Source organism: Triturus cristatus, chromosome 5_1, assembly GCF_964204655.1.
Source record: "Triturus cristatus chromosome 5_1, aTriCri1.1, whole genome shotgun sequence".
Classification (NCBI taxonomy): domain Eukaryota; kingdom Metazoa; phylum Chordata; class Amphibia; order Caudata; family Salamandridae; genus Triturus; species Triturus cristatus.
In genome coordinates this window covers 210,055,534-210,070,123 of record NC_140587.1, presented here as the reverse complement: position 1 = coordinate 210,070,123, position 14,590 = coordinate 210,055,534, and the positions used below count along the sequence as shown (strand labels likewise).

At 44.9% G+C, this 14,590-nt stretch overlaps 1 protein-coding gene across 4 annotated transcripts in view; it reads right to left on the bottom strand.

The window, feature by feature from the left end:
• Positions 1-14,590, bottom strand: part of PTP4A3 (protein tyrosine phosphatase 4A3) — a 193,828-nt gene that overhangs the window by 96,533 nt on the left and 82,705 nt on the right. For 2 of the 4 annotated variants that reach the window (XR_014961469.1, XM_085604826.1), the window contains exon 1: positions 32-59. The exons of the other annotated variants lie outside the window; for them this stretch is intronic. The gene's annotated coding sequence lies outside the window, so the exon portion shown is untranslated. Of the gene's footprint in view, positions 1-31; positions 60-14,590 lie in introns of those variants that run through there. 4 annotated transcript variants of the gene reach the window in all.

Genomic DNA, 14,590 nt, shown 5'->3' with positions numbered 1-14,590 from the left:
CAGGGCCACCACTCCAGGGGAGCATGCCTACCGCTTTCAGGCCAGAGTCCCTCCGGTCTGGGGCAGGGCTGCTGCTGACAGGCTTAAGACGTTCTGCAAGCGCCAGCAGTGCGCTATGGGAGGCTCCCGGGCTTAATTTAGAAGCTGCACGCGCACCATGCGACCCGACCTCTAGTCAACACCCCACTAGTCAAACCACCACGGGACAGAAAACACAGGGATGCATGTCTTACATACTCTGCACGCAAACGAGGCGGCTGAACTCAAGTGCATGGGCAAACCAGGCGAGGGGAGGTCAGGAGGAGAGCAAAGCACCCAATCACCACCTCGGCATGGCACATCTCGTCCCGAACCCTGCTCCAACATGCATGTGGTAGGTAGGCCAAGAGCACCACACACATACGTAAGGTGCCATACACACATCACAGAAATAAAATCTATTTCATTCTGAGATGGACGGTGCAGAAGGATATTAAGAATATTGAGACAAGGCCATCATAAAAGTTTTGCAAAGGATCAGTGAAGTGGTCATTCCATTCATAAAAAGTAATTGAACAGATTCCTTAGACTCAACATGCCCAACCTCCCCACCCGCAACATTTTGAAAATTGAGCAATGCTAGAACGCCGTGAAGTTAAAGTACTATGAAGAAAGAAACAGGCATTAGCATAGCCGATAGGTCTCGCCTTTGGGGCCTTATAAGTGTAGCCATGCAACAGTGGATGTTGTTGCATCAAGGATATTGTGCTGCATAACTAAATACTTAAAAAGGTCCCAAAAGCGAGACCCATTAGCTATGCCAATGCTCGTTTTGTTTCATCGGATGTCAAAAAACGGAACTACAGAAGCGCGCTATGGCCACCTTAGTCATATGTTATATACCCATCTTTCTCATTGAAAGCAAAAGCAAAACATGTCAGACAGCACAGGTCCTGCCTCTTGATTGGTGGGAGGGGACGTTGCTGTGGGAACCACTACCGAATAGGTGTCTCTACGGGGCAGGACCCTTGGTGCCAGTGTGACTACAGGGCTACCCTACGTATAGAAGTCCCACACGTGGTTTATCCTCTCCCTAATTGGGATGGAGTGAATTCCTCAACTAATCAATTGATTCATAATAGGGAGCAGCTATCTGCCCTTACTGTTTAATAGTATAGGGAACTTCCCTTGTACTCCTTTAATCTTCCAGGGGGCACACGCCCTGAAGAAAGTCCGTGCACCCTTTATGGGGCAATCAGGACAGAAACATGTTGGCAGTAGGGTCCTAGGACCATAATATTCCTGGTAACCCTCAAATTTGTGTTTTTATTATCAGTGCCAGACCCAAGAATAAAGGGATACTGGGGTCTGATACAGATTCTTAATCTTTAACCCCCTGGCCAAATATCATCTTAGTAAGTGCTCCCTGAAATATTGGTTGAGCCCACCCTGACTTCTAGGCGTCGGGGTGTCCCGATGATGAAGCATGACACCACTAGGGTGTGTGAGGGAAAATATTAACAAAAGGACTTGCCTCCTTCCCCACACTTAGGTGGTGTTAGACACTTCAGATAGGGCATACCATCACTTTGTTTCATTCTAGACAGCTACAGATTTTGTTTACTGACTGGTCAACCACGGGAGTACTTATAGTGACTTGGTGGTTTTAAGCTCTCATACAAGACAGTGCTGCCTTGAAGACAGTACTGATGGCAACTGTGTACAGTACAACACCAAGTAAGTAAAAGCGATCGGAAAAAAACAGACTTGTTTGTGGCAGGTGGTTTGTTGGGCTTGCCCAAGAACGCACAGAAAGCCAACAAGGGGCTTGAATTTTTGAATAAATTGGATTAATACATTCAGCTCCTTCAAGTGCAGTGTCATCTATGTACATGATTTCTTTTTTAAGTTAGAAACCGGTGATGCAATGTATAGGGGTGGTACTACACATGAATTATAGGCTAAAATGTTAGCCATCACAAAGAAATCTAGAAATTAAGCTTTGTTTCCATGATGCTTTTTCCTAAAACTAGCAAATCCTATTAACTGTGCATATTTGATATCATGCTTACAATAAACGATTCCATACAGAAGAAAAGACTGAGGGGTCAGCAGAAAGGAGAGAATGGATATGTGAGCGCGAGTGCGTTGATGTGGGGAGTGACTAAGTGCATGTGCGGGGGATGATCAAGTAGACCCAAGAGTAGAAGTATGGAGTGAGTGAAGATATGAGGGCGTGGAATCTGGGGTGGTGGTCAACAGGAGGGGGTGTTGTGTCACATGGCAGTTGTGGGTGTGTGGAGTAGAAGTGTGATTGGGTGGGCATCAATGTAGTATAGACGGATGAATAAGTGGAGGGTTGAGTGAAAAGATTGAGGGAGGTGAGAAGATCAGAAAAAGGAGTGAGTGAGTGAAGACACTGAGGTCAGGGAGGTAGTTAGCAAGAAGAAGAGTGATGAAAGACTGGAGGGGAGATGTAACCGAAATAAACGCAAAAGGGTGCAAGTGACGAGTAATGAAAATACGATAAAGAAGAGAAGGCCGTATCTGAAAGTCATAAAAGAGGCGAGAGGAGATGAAAAGAAGGTGGAGCGCTGGAGAAAGAGGGAAATAATGAGCTACACTGAAGGACCACAGAGACAAGAGGCAAAAGATGGACAGTAGTGATTGGACACGGGGGTTTGGGGAATGAAGAAGATGGATTGGGAAAGGAGGAGACTGCAGAGGGCACATAATGAGAAGCCAGATGGAAGATGCCTGAGAGTGGAGGAGATGGATGTGAAGAAACGGGAAATTACAGGATAGGAGTGACTGTAGACAGCAGCAGAAGGAATGCAAAGAAAGAGGAAATGAAGGGAGGGAGTGGAGCGATTGTGGGCGGCAGCAGAAGGGAAGTGAAGAAAGAAGAAATCAAGGGAGCAGAGCAATGGTAGGCGGCAGCCGTAGGGAGGGGAGGAAACAGGAAATGAAGGGAGTGGAGCGACAGTAGGGAACAGCAGGAGAGATGTGAAGAAACGGGAAATGAACGGAGTGGAGGAACTGTAAGCAGCCACAGGAGGGAAGTGGAGGAACAGGAAATTAAGGGTGTGGAGCAACGGTAGTCGGCTGCAGGAGGGAAGTGGAGGAAGGGGAAATTAAGGGTGTGGAGTGCCTGTAGACGGGAGTGAGGTGAAGAAAGAAGAAATGAAGGGAGTGGAGCAACTGTAGGCGGCCACAGGAGGGAAGTGAAGAAACAGGAAATGAAGGAAGTGGAGCGATGGTAGGAGGCAGCAGGAGGCAAGTGAAGAAACATGAATTGAAAGGAGTAGTGTTAAAGTAGATGTCAATAGATGGGCTACAAAAGAGGAAATGAAGGTACCAGGGTGTTGGCAGCAGGAGGGAGCAGACAGAGGAGCAACTATGATGGTTGCATTGGATTGTAGTGGGGCGTTTGTAAAATTGAATGAGGGTGATGGAAAGATACAAGACGGTAGGAAAAACAGAGACTATTGAGTGATGCCAGGAGACAGACAGGAAAGTAGATCGATAGCAAAAGAGGCTTTAGTAAATAAAGATAAATGGGTAATTAAAAAGAGATGGGAGACCTTGATGTGTAGTGATTGGACATGTGATGTTATAAAAGATGAGGATGTTGTGAGAAATTTGATGCCAGGAGAATATAAAGACCAGTAAAAGCAGAGTAAAGTAAATCCGGAGCGATGCTATGGACAAGGCGATAGACGAGCCATGGTTAGACAATGCAATAAACAACAAGCACAAACGGCAGGAGGGGAGAGAGGAGGGGGCCGGCGGTATTTCCTTGCGAGCGGCAAGGCGCGACAATTGTTACCATATGGCGCTGCCGCTCGCTCCTGCGAAGGAATTGCCACACGTGCACGCGTTGCCATTGAAGGCAATGGAACGCGTGCACGTTTTTGTCTCAAAATGGGAATCGACGGCTAAAGGTCTCTTTCCTATGCAGCGCATACACGCTGCGTAGGAGACACCTAAAAATCCAGGTTGGATTTTACAGGCTGCCTAGAGTGAGGAAAGGCAGAACAGGCAGGACAAGAGGTCACCAAAGCGGACTTTAGTTCAACCTCTCAACCAGCAACAACAAAACACATCCCAGAAGCTCACAAAACAGTAATTCATGCTTATCCGCGCCAAGAATTTCCCATCGCATTAAAATAATTGAGAACAATAATCCAAATCCATTATAGAAAGAGTATCTATGAATAATTTGTTGCATTTTCTTTTTAAATATACACGCAATCAGTGAAGTCTACAGGAGGCCTTAAGTTCTGTAACTGATCTGGCATGACGCCTGCGCCCATATGTAGCATCCATCTAATAGTTCCAGTCCATCCATCCAGGTGCGTGGCCACACTATAAAGTATGGACCAAGCCTAGGTTTAATTTACTAACCACCTCATTGTTTACATGGTCTGGTTCAGAGGTGGAAGTGGGCGGGATTCAAGGGGCACCACCTGCCATTACTTTTTAAATCTAATAAAAGCAGTTCCCCCACTTTGTTAAAAGGCAACCTTCCCAGGAATGTCAACTCCATCAGAGATGCCTTAGCTGAGGTCGAAGGGGGGGGGGGGGGGGTGGGGAGTACTGTGCTGTGAAGCTGAGGTAGGGGCAGACCACTGAACAAGAAACGAGCCTTCTTGCCAGGGTGTCTGCTGCCTGAAAGAAATGTAAACGGGAGGGTTTGGTTAATCTGCAAATGTAAATGCTGCTTGGGAGCAAGTAATGACTTAATTGATGGCGTCACTTAGAAAGTATTCTTGTATTATAAGATGTCCTGATGAGCTGTGTGTAGTGCGTGCTTTTAAGGGGCAGCTAGGAAAAAAGGTCTGCACCAGGTACAGTCTCAGAACTATATTTCGGAAGCAGTTTATCTTAAACACAATTTTTTTTTGTGTAGTTGCGGCAGTCTATCTTATACTGTGTGTAAAGTTGTGCATATTCACAGTGCTTTCTGTCACATGCTTGGACCTCGTATCACTATAAACTCCACTGCACCAACCAGAATTTAGTTCTATGGCTCTGATTACGCACAAAGTTATCTGCAACGATCACAACAACAACCAATAGAGACTTCACACCAGAACGCGCATCTCTCACTGTTTAGGTGAACTTGCATTTGCTGTATGTTAATTCGTTTGTAGGTACTTGTAGGTGAAACACCAACAAACTAGATACATATTTTGTTTAGCCACACCTTTGATCCTGCCCCACACTCACTGAACCGCCCCATTGGACTCGGGAACACAGTCACCATTTATTTTTTTAAATGCACTTCGACCACTGGTCTAGTTAATTGGCAAATACACATTGGCGGTTTTACCAGCACTTAATTTTTCTTAAAATGACAGTTGGCACTTATGTGCCCCCTTCGCAGAGTCTGTCTAGCCCCTTCAAAAAGCCCCTTCAATTCCTCATAGCCAACTTCTAGCCCAGAGTCCACAACCTGTCTAGCCCTGCTCAACCCACCACAATCACACAGCCCTAGGGTAGCAAAATGGTGCCCATCAGGAGCGCGCTCATCCAGTTCTGGCTTTTTTGCCAAAATACAGGCATCGTCAAAGACTATAGGTTTTGCCTTTCGGACCGGTTGGCTTTGCCAGTTGTTTTCTTTGCAGTGTAAAATATATATGCCGTATCACCTGGTAAGCGTGTGCACCTGTCTGGAGTTCACCAACAAAATGATGGAAGTGCTCCCCTCTCCCTTTTTTATTTACAGATAACAGTTGGATTTTATTTTTTTTAACAGCGCAAAAGTGTTTTTTTTCTCGATTTAAAGTGGGTTGAGAGAAGCAACACAGTAGTGGAAGTACAGAGGCGAGGGAGAGAGCAATGCAGAGGTTAGGGATGCATACAACGCATGTAGGTGAGAGCTGAAGGAAGAATTCTAGGGTGAGAAAGCAACATGGGGGGCGGGGGGGGGGCGGAGAAGCACCTGGGCTAGAGATACAGGGAGTGCGGTGAAGGTTGATGGAAGAGAAGTGCACAAGAGACCGCTAGAAGACACATGCACCCATGGAGTGATTAACCAAAAAAACAGTAGTGCTTAGAAGTAAACACAGGAAGAACACAAGAATAGGCTATGCTCCAGGAGAGGGACAAACAAGAAGGACGAGAAGCCCAAACAAGCAAATGAATAAAAAGCAAGCAGATGAGTGACAAAGCCAACATATGGCAAGCAAACAATGGGCTCTAAGCCCAGTTTGAGCAGTCAGTAAGTCTTTTGACAATCAGACAATATGTGCTGTCAGACAGTAAGTGATGTCTGGTAGGCGAGGCCTAAAAACGTGAGTTTCACTTTATAGGCCTAGAAGAATATTCAATGATTTACTTTTGTAACATAGCATGTGCAACCATTCCAATACCAGAAACCAGAGAAATATGCAGGCTCCATTTGGATCTACTCACCAATCCCAGGCGTCTCACTCTTGGACTGCAGGGAACAAAGACAAGTACGACCATGCTAACTGAGCCAACATTTACACAGCAGTACCGACTCCTTCCACTCGGCAAGAAAAAACCAAGAACACGGTTCCATTCCAAAGAGCATCACCCGCAGAATCTTCCACCCGCCCTGCCCCCCGACTAACCACTTCCGTGTAATGTGCCCAATGAAAAGAGAACAAAACCACGAATTCTTGGAAGGCAGCTCACACCCTGGGAGAAACAGACAGTAAACTTCATCACGTACATGTTGGAATCATAAAATAAGAAATTAGCGGTTGAATACATGATTGAGGAACAACCAGAACTCAAGAAATATGAGCAGCGCTGGCACATCTAAAACACAAACCTAAAAATATATTCTCTCCTGTTCTCTTCCGACTAGTTTTAGATTTCTACGTGCATCTCACATTTGAATGTTCTGCACTCCACTGAAAACAGCACAGTTGCCGCCTATATTTAAGTATTACCGGGCAATAATATACTAAATCTGACAATGGGAAAAGTAATGGCCATTATTACCCCAAAGCCAAGGGCTAAAAGCTTATTCACTCCCAGGTGTCTATGGTCAGCCTCTAGTCCCCTCCTCAACTTTAACCCCACAGCACAGGCCAGATAGGGATTCAGACACCAGGAACCAACGCATCCATCCTTGTGCAGGATGACATCCACCAAACTCTTCCCAAAGTCAAGCCTTACCTGCCACCCTACTCCTACACTGGTGCAGGGCAGCAGGTTCGTCCTTCCCAGCCTATAGATATGCAATAAAAAAAAGGAACCATGGCTATTTTCAGCCGTCATTTCCACCCTCCCCAAGACCTCCTCCTTGCAAGAACCTCCTGCTCTGAAAGGAAACAGGATGAAGAGAGAAGAGGTGCGCAAAGAGAAGGAAGCACGGCAAAAGGACACAAACAGCTTAGGGCAGGCTCAAAATGGCCACCTTTGGACCGCTCAGTGAGCGGGATACTGGTAGTTTGTCATATAATGACACTACACAGAGTTGCTACATTGAATACTGATTTACATAAGACACCAAGCTTTGTTCCGGGCAGGATCAAAGCCATAGCATGCAGTCCCTTGACCAGAAGGAATCTGATCTGCTTCGGCTCAAGAAGGTGATATCAGATCCAACAAACATTGGCACAGGCAATAAGTACGCTTTCATGTATATAAACTCAGACCGAAACAAATGCTGTGGCAGTGGTGATAGTGAGGACTGTAGTAAAAGCCTGCAGTAGAAGCCTGCGAAACAAACAAAAACAATAACATACCTCCTGCAGTAAAACAAAATTAAAATCATGTAGGAGGCACAGAATTGAAGGTCTAATGATGGAGTGATCCTTTCCAAGGTAAAATAGTTCCTCGGGCATTGCAATGAAAGCAAATGATAAACAGTCAAGAGCATGAGGTCAAAGCATTTTATTCCTCTAGCTCGACCCAAACTTTGCTCTCTGTATGCTTTAAAGAACTGGCACCAGTGTGTCGTGCTGACAAGCCAGATCTCTACACAACTGAATCCGAGACCTCAAAGAGGTCTTCTCCGGCAGTGCACAACACACACCTCTGAACCGTAGAGCGAGTCAGAGGTCAAATGCAACTTAAGTGTAGCACCTCAAAAAGAGGCTCCACGTTTGCTTACTCTGGAGGAAATGCCTGTGTTGCGCAATCAATCAGAACTGCACAGAGCATCCTCAAAGTGCAATTTCCAAACTACCCATGGCCCAACCTCCACTACATCTGTAGAGTTTCCAAATCCCATTAAGATGTACAATCATACATAACCTCAGTTTCTTCCAAATGAGAACTTGCGATTGTCAGTAAAATAATTTGCATATTTAAGGTGGTGTATGAATGCTGGGCAGTTGACATTCTTTCAGTAGATTCCCCATTATATATACCCTGCTGGATACATTAAAGGAGCTGAAATGCAAGACATCACTCTGTACATACATGCATTGGTATTCATACTGAGCAAACTAGATAGCAGCAAGACACAGTCCGATAACGTGAGCTTGGCAGAAGAACAAAGCTAGGGTAAATCTAATCAAAATTTCCAGCAGCACAGGAAGACTAAGTTGTTTGCCCTGGTGGATTAGGCTCTAAGGCCAGCAATCTATTCAGAGCTCTGTGTGATCCAGCACGATTTATACAGTACTTAACACTAGCATTCAGTGCCATTTCTATAGAGCACCCATATTTGGTAGGTAGAAAAGCTACTGCTATTTGCCGAACTCTCATCACATTGTGGGCAAGTGTAGTCGCTGGGATTTGAACCCTTGCCTCCATGTTATAATTTGAACAATGTAATCATCAGGCCTGACCGGGGCGGCTCCTCCATTAGGGCTTTCTCAGTGCGAGAAGCAGACATAAAATGGTATTTTAAATACCATTATATGTGTCTGCTTCTCACGCTGTGAGAAAACAGGGTATGCCTGGTTGAGGGCAGGGGGGGGGGGGAAGGTGGGCAGGTCTGGGTGGAGTGGCTTGCCCACTGTTGTGGGTCCTGACTGTTTGGTTGGCCCTCTGGTGCCGACCAAACCAGTCATGGTCACTCTAAAGTTGCTCTATGTTGGCCGCATGCAGCCTACATCGGGAAAATGGCCTCCCTACAGGAGCCCGTCTGGGCGCCGTCCACACCAATCAACGCTACCATTGCAGCACTGTGGTTGGCTTAAGGGAGGATGCCCGTTCCCGTTAAGCAGCAGGAAAACACCAAACGCAGACTCGGCCATGAGCGGAGGCCTGGTAAAGTACTTTTTTCTTTTTTTGTTTTTTGTTTTTTTAAAGACACCTCCCCCCCACCCCCCGCACGCGCGCGAACCACCACGAGTAATTCAAGAAGCGACTGAGGCCTGAGAACCCTTTCTGCCCTCGAGTCTTCTGTGCAAGAAAGGTTATATCTTCTCTACAAATAAGGAGGTAGAAACACATAGTTTACATTCAGGTGCAGATCATCAAATCCACATTGTTACCCTTGAGCTCATCTTTTGATACACTGCAGATTGTATTTCAAATTTGAACACTGGAATGTTGAGAGATCCATTGAAGACAATAGAGTAGCCCCAGATTTAAAATTGCAGATATAACCCTGGAGGTACAATATTCAAATGTTTTTCAGTTTCCCTCTTTTTAATTTAGCACATTCTACCCTTAGGAGATGAAATGTTCTAATAACCTTATAGCCCTTCTATCTCAGGCTATACCTGTTGAAGGCACTCACCATCGTTATAGGCCCTACCCGCGGTTCAGGGCCTTTAACAAGCGGTATAGCCCTTGGCTATAAGGTTATAATTTGCACTTCATCAGGATCATGCCTTTTGAAAGTTCACACCTAACAAAATTACCAGAACGATTGAGCTAGTTCTGCTGAACTCTGCACATTTTTTCACAATCAATGTGTACAATATGAAAAAATTTATATATAATACACACACACAATCATACATACACAAACACACACACACACACACGTGAAGAAAAAATAGTACAGATTTACAGAAACATTTAACAAGGAAACTAGACATCACACAACATTGGACTGAGAATTCAGCCTTTAATTACTCTTGCACTTAAAAAAGCAGGGACAATGACACATCCAACGCATTTCGTCCCTAAACATAGGGACTTCTTCAGGGCAGAAAAGATTTTTTGTTGTAATATCCAAAGAGTTGATTGAGGAGGGGGAAGACTACACACTTCCTGAAATGTTCCAAAACGTGTCCAGCATAAACTGTAGTTTCAGTCAAAAATAACGTTTTTCAAATTATATCAATCCGATCTCCGGTATCCATATCAAATTATGAGTCCCAGCAGGATTTTCATGCAAAGACCCCCAGTTCCTCAGCGTACACCAGCAGATGAATGTGGGCTTGATGTAAGCCACTTAACCCTTCGGGATTCCCTTTACACAACACTGCCAAAAATACAGGGGAGAAATAAACAACTCCGTAAGCCAAACAAGTAAATGAACAGCCCATGAAACCAAGCACATTAAAACACTCTGCATCTATCCACAATGGGCGCAAAGACTGCAAAAGGGTTGCAGTTCTTCAAGGCGTCTAGGGCAAGGTGGGGTGGGGGGGGGGGGGGGCGGGGGGAGGTGTGAACCATTTTGCATTAAAATTCTTTCCACAACCGTGCAGAGTAACTAGGGAGAGGTTGCCATTCGCACTAAAAATACAGGTTATTCCCCACGGTTTCCATGTGGTTTGTTTGCTAAGTTAGTAACCTACCTGAAATATACAACTGTTAAAAAAAAAAACACGTTTAAAATATGGCAACAAAAAAAAACCTAAGCTGGAGCAGTCTTACAGGAAACAAATGTAAACGTATTAGAAAAATAAAAAGTTAATAGTTTATTTTTTTACTTTCTCCAGCTTTCATCTTCTAAGATAAAGAAATGTACAGTAAAGCCACAAAGAACAGAAGAAAGGTGATAAAATCGGGAAGGAAGAGAAATTACAAAATGTACTGTATCATTATGTAATGTAAACAAACGTGCCCGCAAGGTCCTTAGCGGCTGTCCAGCTATGCCAAAGGGTTGTTGTTGCCGCACAAAACTTCACATTCCAAACTCCTGGTGTCTCATTAGGGCCCCGTGGGTGTGATTAGAGGCCTCCCCGTCTCAGAGGCACCCATTAGCCGAACACAGCTCAGATAACAACAAACTGGGATTATAACTTAAGGCACAGAAACAAATCCTGCGCTCGGGTTCAGCGGAAGGCGCTTTGCTTCATACTGTATATGGTTCAGCAGCGAGTCGCCTAGGAGGGTCCACGCCCCACCCCCCCCATTACCTTTCAACGCTGCCTAAATTTAGCCGGAGACTGAAGGCCTGGATGCTTTACAGCGGCCTATTCTTAAAGAGACTTTCCAAGTGCGTCGTCAGTCTTGTGATGGGCCAAACTGCTTACAGCACAGGAAAAGGAATTGTCCAAGGAAACACCACATGCCTGCGGCTTATGGAGAAAGATGATCGGGGAGGTGGGGGGGGGGGGGAGGGGTTTAACCACTGCCGAATCCGAATCAAGCAGAGCCATGTTATGAAACTTGCAAGGGCTGTTTACGATGCAGAAGGCCAAGGTGACTGCACACCCCTTTGGGAGGGTGGTTTGGAGTCCCTCCTTAGATTTTTGCATGCACACTGATAAACACACACTATCACTTCTGTTTTGTAAGTCCTAAAAAAGTTGGATATTTTACAAAATGTTGTTTCACTTCGTACTCCTTATCAATCCGCATTCCTCTCCCTTTCCACTGCCCCATAAGCCCTTCTCAGCCCCCAGCTTGTCCTATAATGTATATTTAGATTGTATGCCTGTGTGATTGTTGGGAAATATGAAACTCACACCCCTCCAATCTTACTAAGCTACGCCCCAGGTTAGGGGGAGTAGCTTATTGGCATAGAAGTTGGCGGTAAACAAGCCCAGGACCACCTCAGGAACAGTCCATTTCCCCCCGCAATTTCTTTGGCAGCCGTATTCACCCAAAATCATCTTATGCAAACGAGGCCACGCATGAGTAAAAGGAGTCCTCAAATGTGCGCCACTATCCAAATGATTACTCTTAAAGATGAGACACCTCTGCAGACTGAACACAAGTACTAGAGTTCCTGGCATCAGAAACAAATGCACAGTCAAGACCACACATAAGTCTCATTGTAGACGAGGAATGGGAAACCCAGCCGGCCTCCTTTCATTTTAACACAATAGGGACAACTTGCGGCCGGGTTGTTTAGGGACCTCCAGCGCCATTATGTACAGCAGGATGACGCCACCAATCCTGTTTCAATTGTGCAGGAGCATGCTCCTAGCCCAGACGCACCTTTGAGCGCCCCAAGTCGCGTCACACTTTCTAGGCTAAACTCCCCATTTCTTGCAGTGACTCACCAAGTATCCAATCTTTAATCTCCAAGATATTCTCCCACTTACACACTAACCACATCCCATTCTGATCTGTCCCAGCCCAATCTTACATTCCCCAGTTTCACCTAAATTCTCTCTACTTCGCTCCACACTAGTTCAACCCCTCCCCCCGGTAAGAAATTAACCCTCAACTTCAGTTATATGAAGCAGGAGAAAACAATTCAAGAAGTACAAACGTTTGTATGTAACAATCACAGATGACATTCACTTAAGTGCCAGGAAAATGATTGGTAAGTTAACTCTGGTAGATCACTCCTAAAATTGGAGTACATTTCTGACTTTGTGGTCTCAAAGAGCTCCATAATATACAATTGTAGCAGATTGCAGGGAGGTCTCAGACAATATGGTTGCATCAAAAAAGGCAAAGCAACAGAAATTTGCGCTAGAATAATTTTATTCTGTCAAAGGAAATCAAACAATGAAAAACTCCTAAACCCTAACCGTTTTTTTAGGTGTTACCTTTTACGTTCCCACTTTGAAAATATATTTCGTTGCTCCTCTGACAGAAGTTTATCCAAGTGCATTTTTCAGATGGAAATCAAATCGCAGGTGGAAAGATACTAACGTTTTAGGTGCTCATCAATTATTCCAGATAGACCACACCCCGGAAACCAAACAACCATTGTGAGTTATAGTTCCGCATCTCATTTGCAAGGGATAAATCCCACCACTCAAACCTTTCAATTAGGGATCGAATTTTGCCCTTAAAAGTTGAATTTGTTGCACACTTTTGTGGTTCGGTGATCAGCACCAGAAGTGAATTGGGCTCAACATATCGCCAAATGAAAAGACATTAGCACGGACCATTTGTGTTTGTTGATGCGAACCACAAAAAAAAAAAAAAAAAAAATAGCTACAGTAATAACATACTGAAAAATTGGGATAATTGTAGCGGTTGATCTACGAACTCTTCCAGAGCATTTACTGTGAGCATTTTTCCTATAGACTTCGAAGTTATTCTGGTTAGGTTGCAGAATCGGAAACAAAGTTTACTTCTTGCAGCTGTGGCAAATGACGTGCCTCTTTTGGCTCTACGCAACATATGCATTTAAGGTTTTTTTGGGGGGAGCACTTGTATCTTGTAGAGGGTAGAATGAGAGATGAGACTCGCAGAATAAGAGGGATGATTTATGTTTTCTAATTGTATATATAATAACTGGTTTCCATGTCTTACTGGCTGACCAACACCCCTTGAGTCTCGCAACCAAGCTATCTCACGCAATACTGACAAAATAGGACGTGCGGGTTTATCAAACCACAATGCAAGGAACCAACCAAAATTACATCCACAGTTTCGGATTCATGATTTAGTGGAAATTGGACACGTGACAACTCAATGTGCTTGAATAACTGACTTGGAAAATGCAATATATATTCCATATTCACATAACATCCCAACGTGGAAAAACAAGCACAATTAAATGCGGGTAAAGTAGCTCTTTCAATTTTCGGCAGGTAAGTTCAAGTAATAAAGCATTACGCTTTTCGAGCTCCCAGGCTCTTAACCATAAGCACAAACAAGGGTCAGTTACTCATGGCTTTAAATACATAGAGATCTTAAACAGTGAAGAAGGACTTGGAGTACAAATGCCCGGTTTAAAAAAATTTGACCAAGGCGGTGCCACTGAGGAAAAGGGAGGCTACGCCACTAATTCCACGGGAGGCCTGCGGGCTGAACAATTCAGGAACACTTACAAGGCAGCCAGGGTTTGCATAGGCGGTCGGCAATTGCACTTCGAAATGAGAAAGAAATGAGCAGGTGACTGCTTGGACAATCAAACCAAGAATACACGAGGTGAGGAGCCATGGAGAAATGGTGAAGTGTTGCTTCCCTGCACTACACGCAAGGAATTTATCCATTTGAGGCATTAAAGGGAGGCACTTAGTCCCATCTTTTCTTTCTTTCATCTATTAAGGCAAGATTTTACATACAAAAAGAGAGGGATGTTACAATGCCCTTTTTAGGTCTCGCCTGAGCCAGCGCTTTAGCGCTGCACTGGCGAGAGTTTTAGTAAGCGGGATTTGGAAGTGCAAACTAGTGGCTTTTCAGGCCTCCAGCTACAGTGCATGTGCGCCAGGCGCGCGCACCATTTGTCAGCCTGTGTGATCACTTTCGCGGCCGCTTTGATGTTCTCAGTGAGCCGTGCGGCCACTGAGAACATCAAAGCGCCCGCGAAAGTGCACACCATTTGCCAGCTTGCGTGCCTCTCTCCCCTTAGTGCGTGCAACGT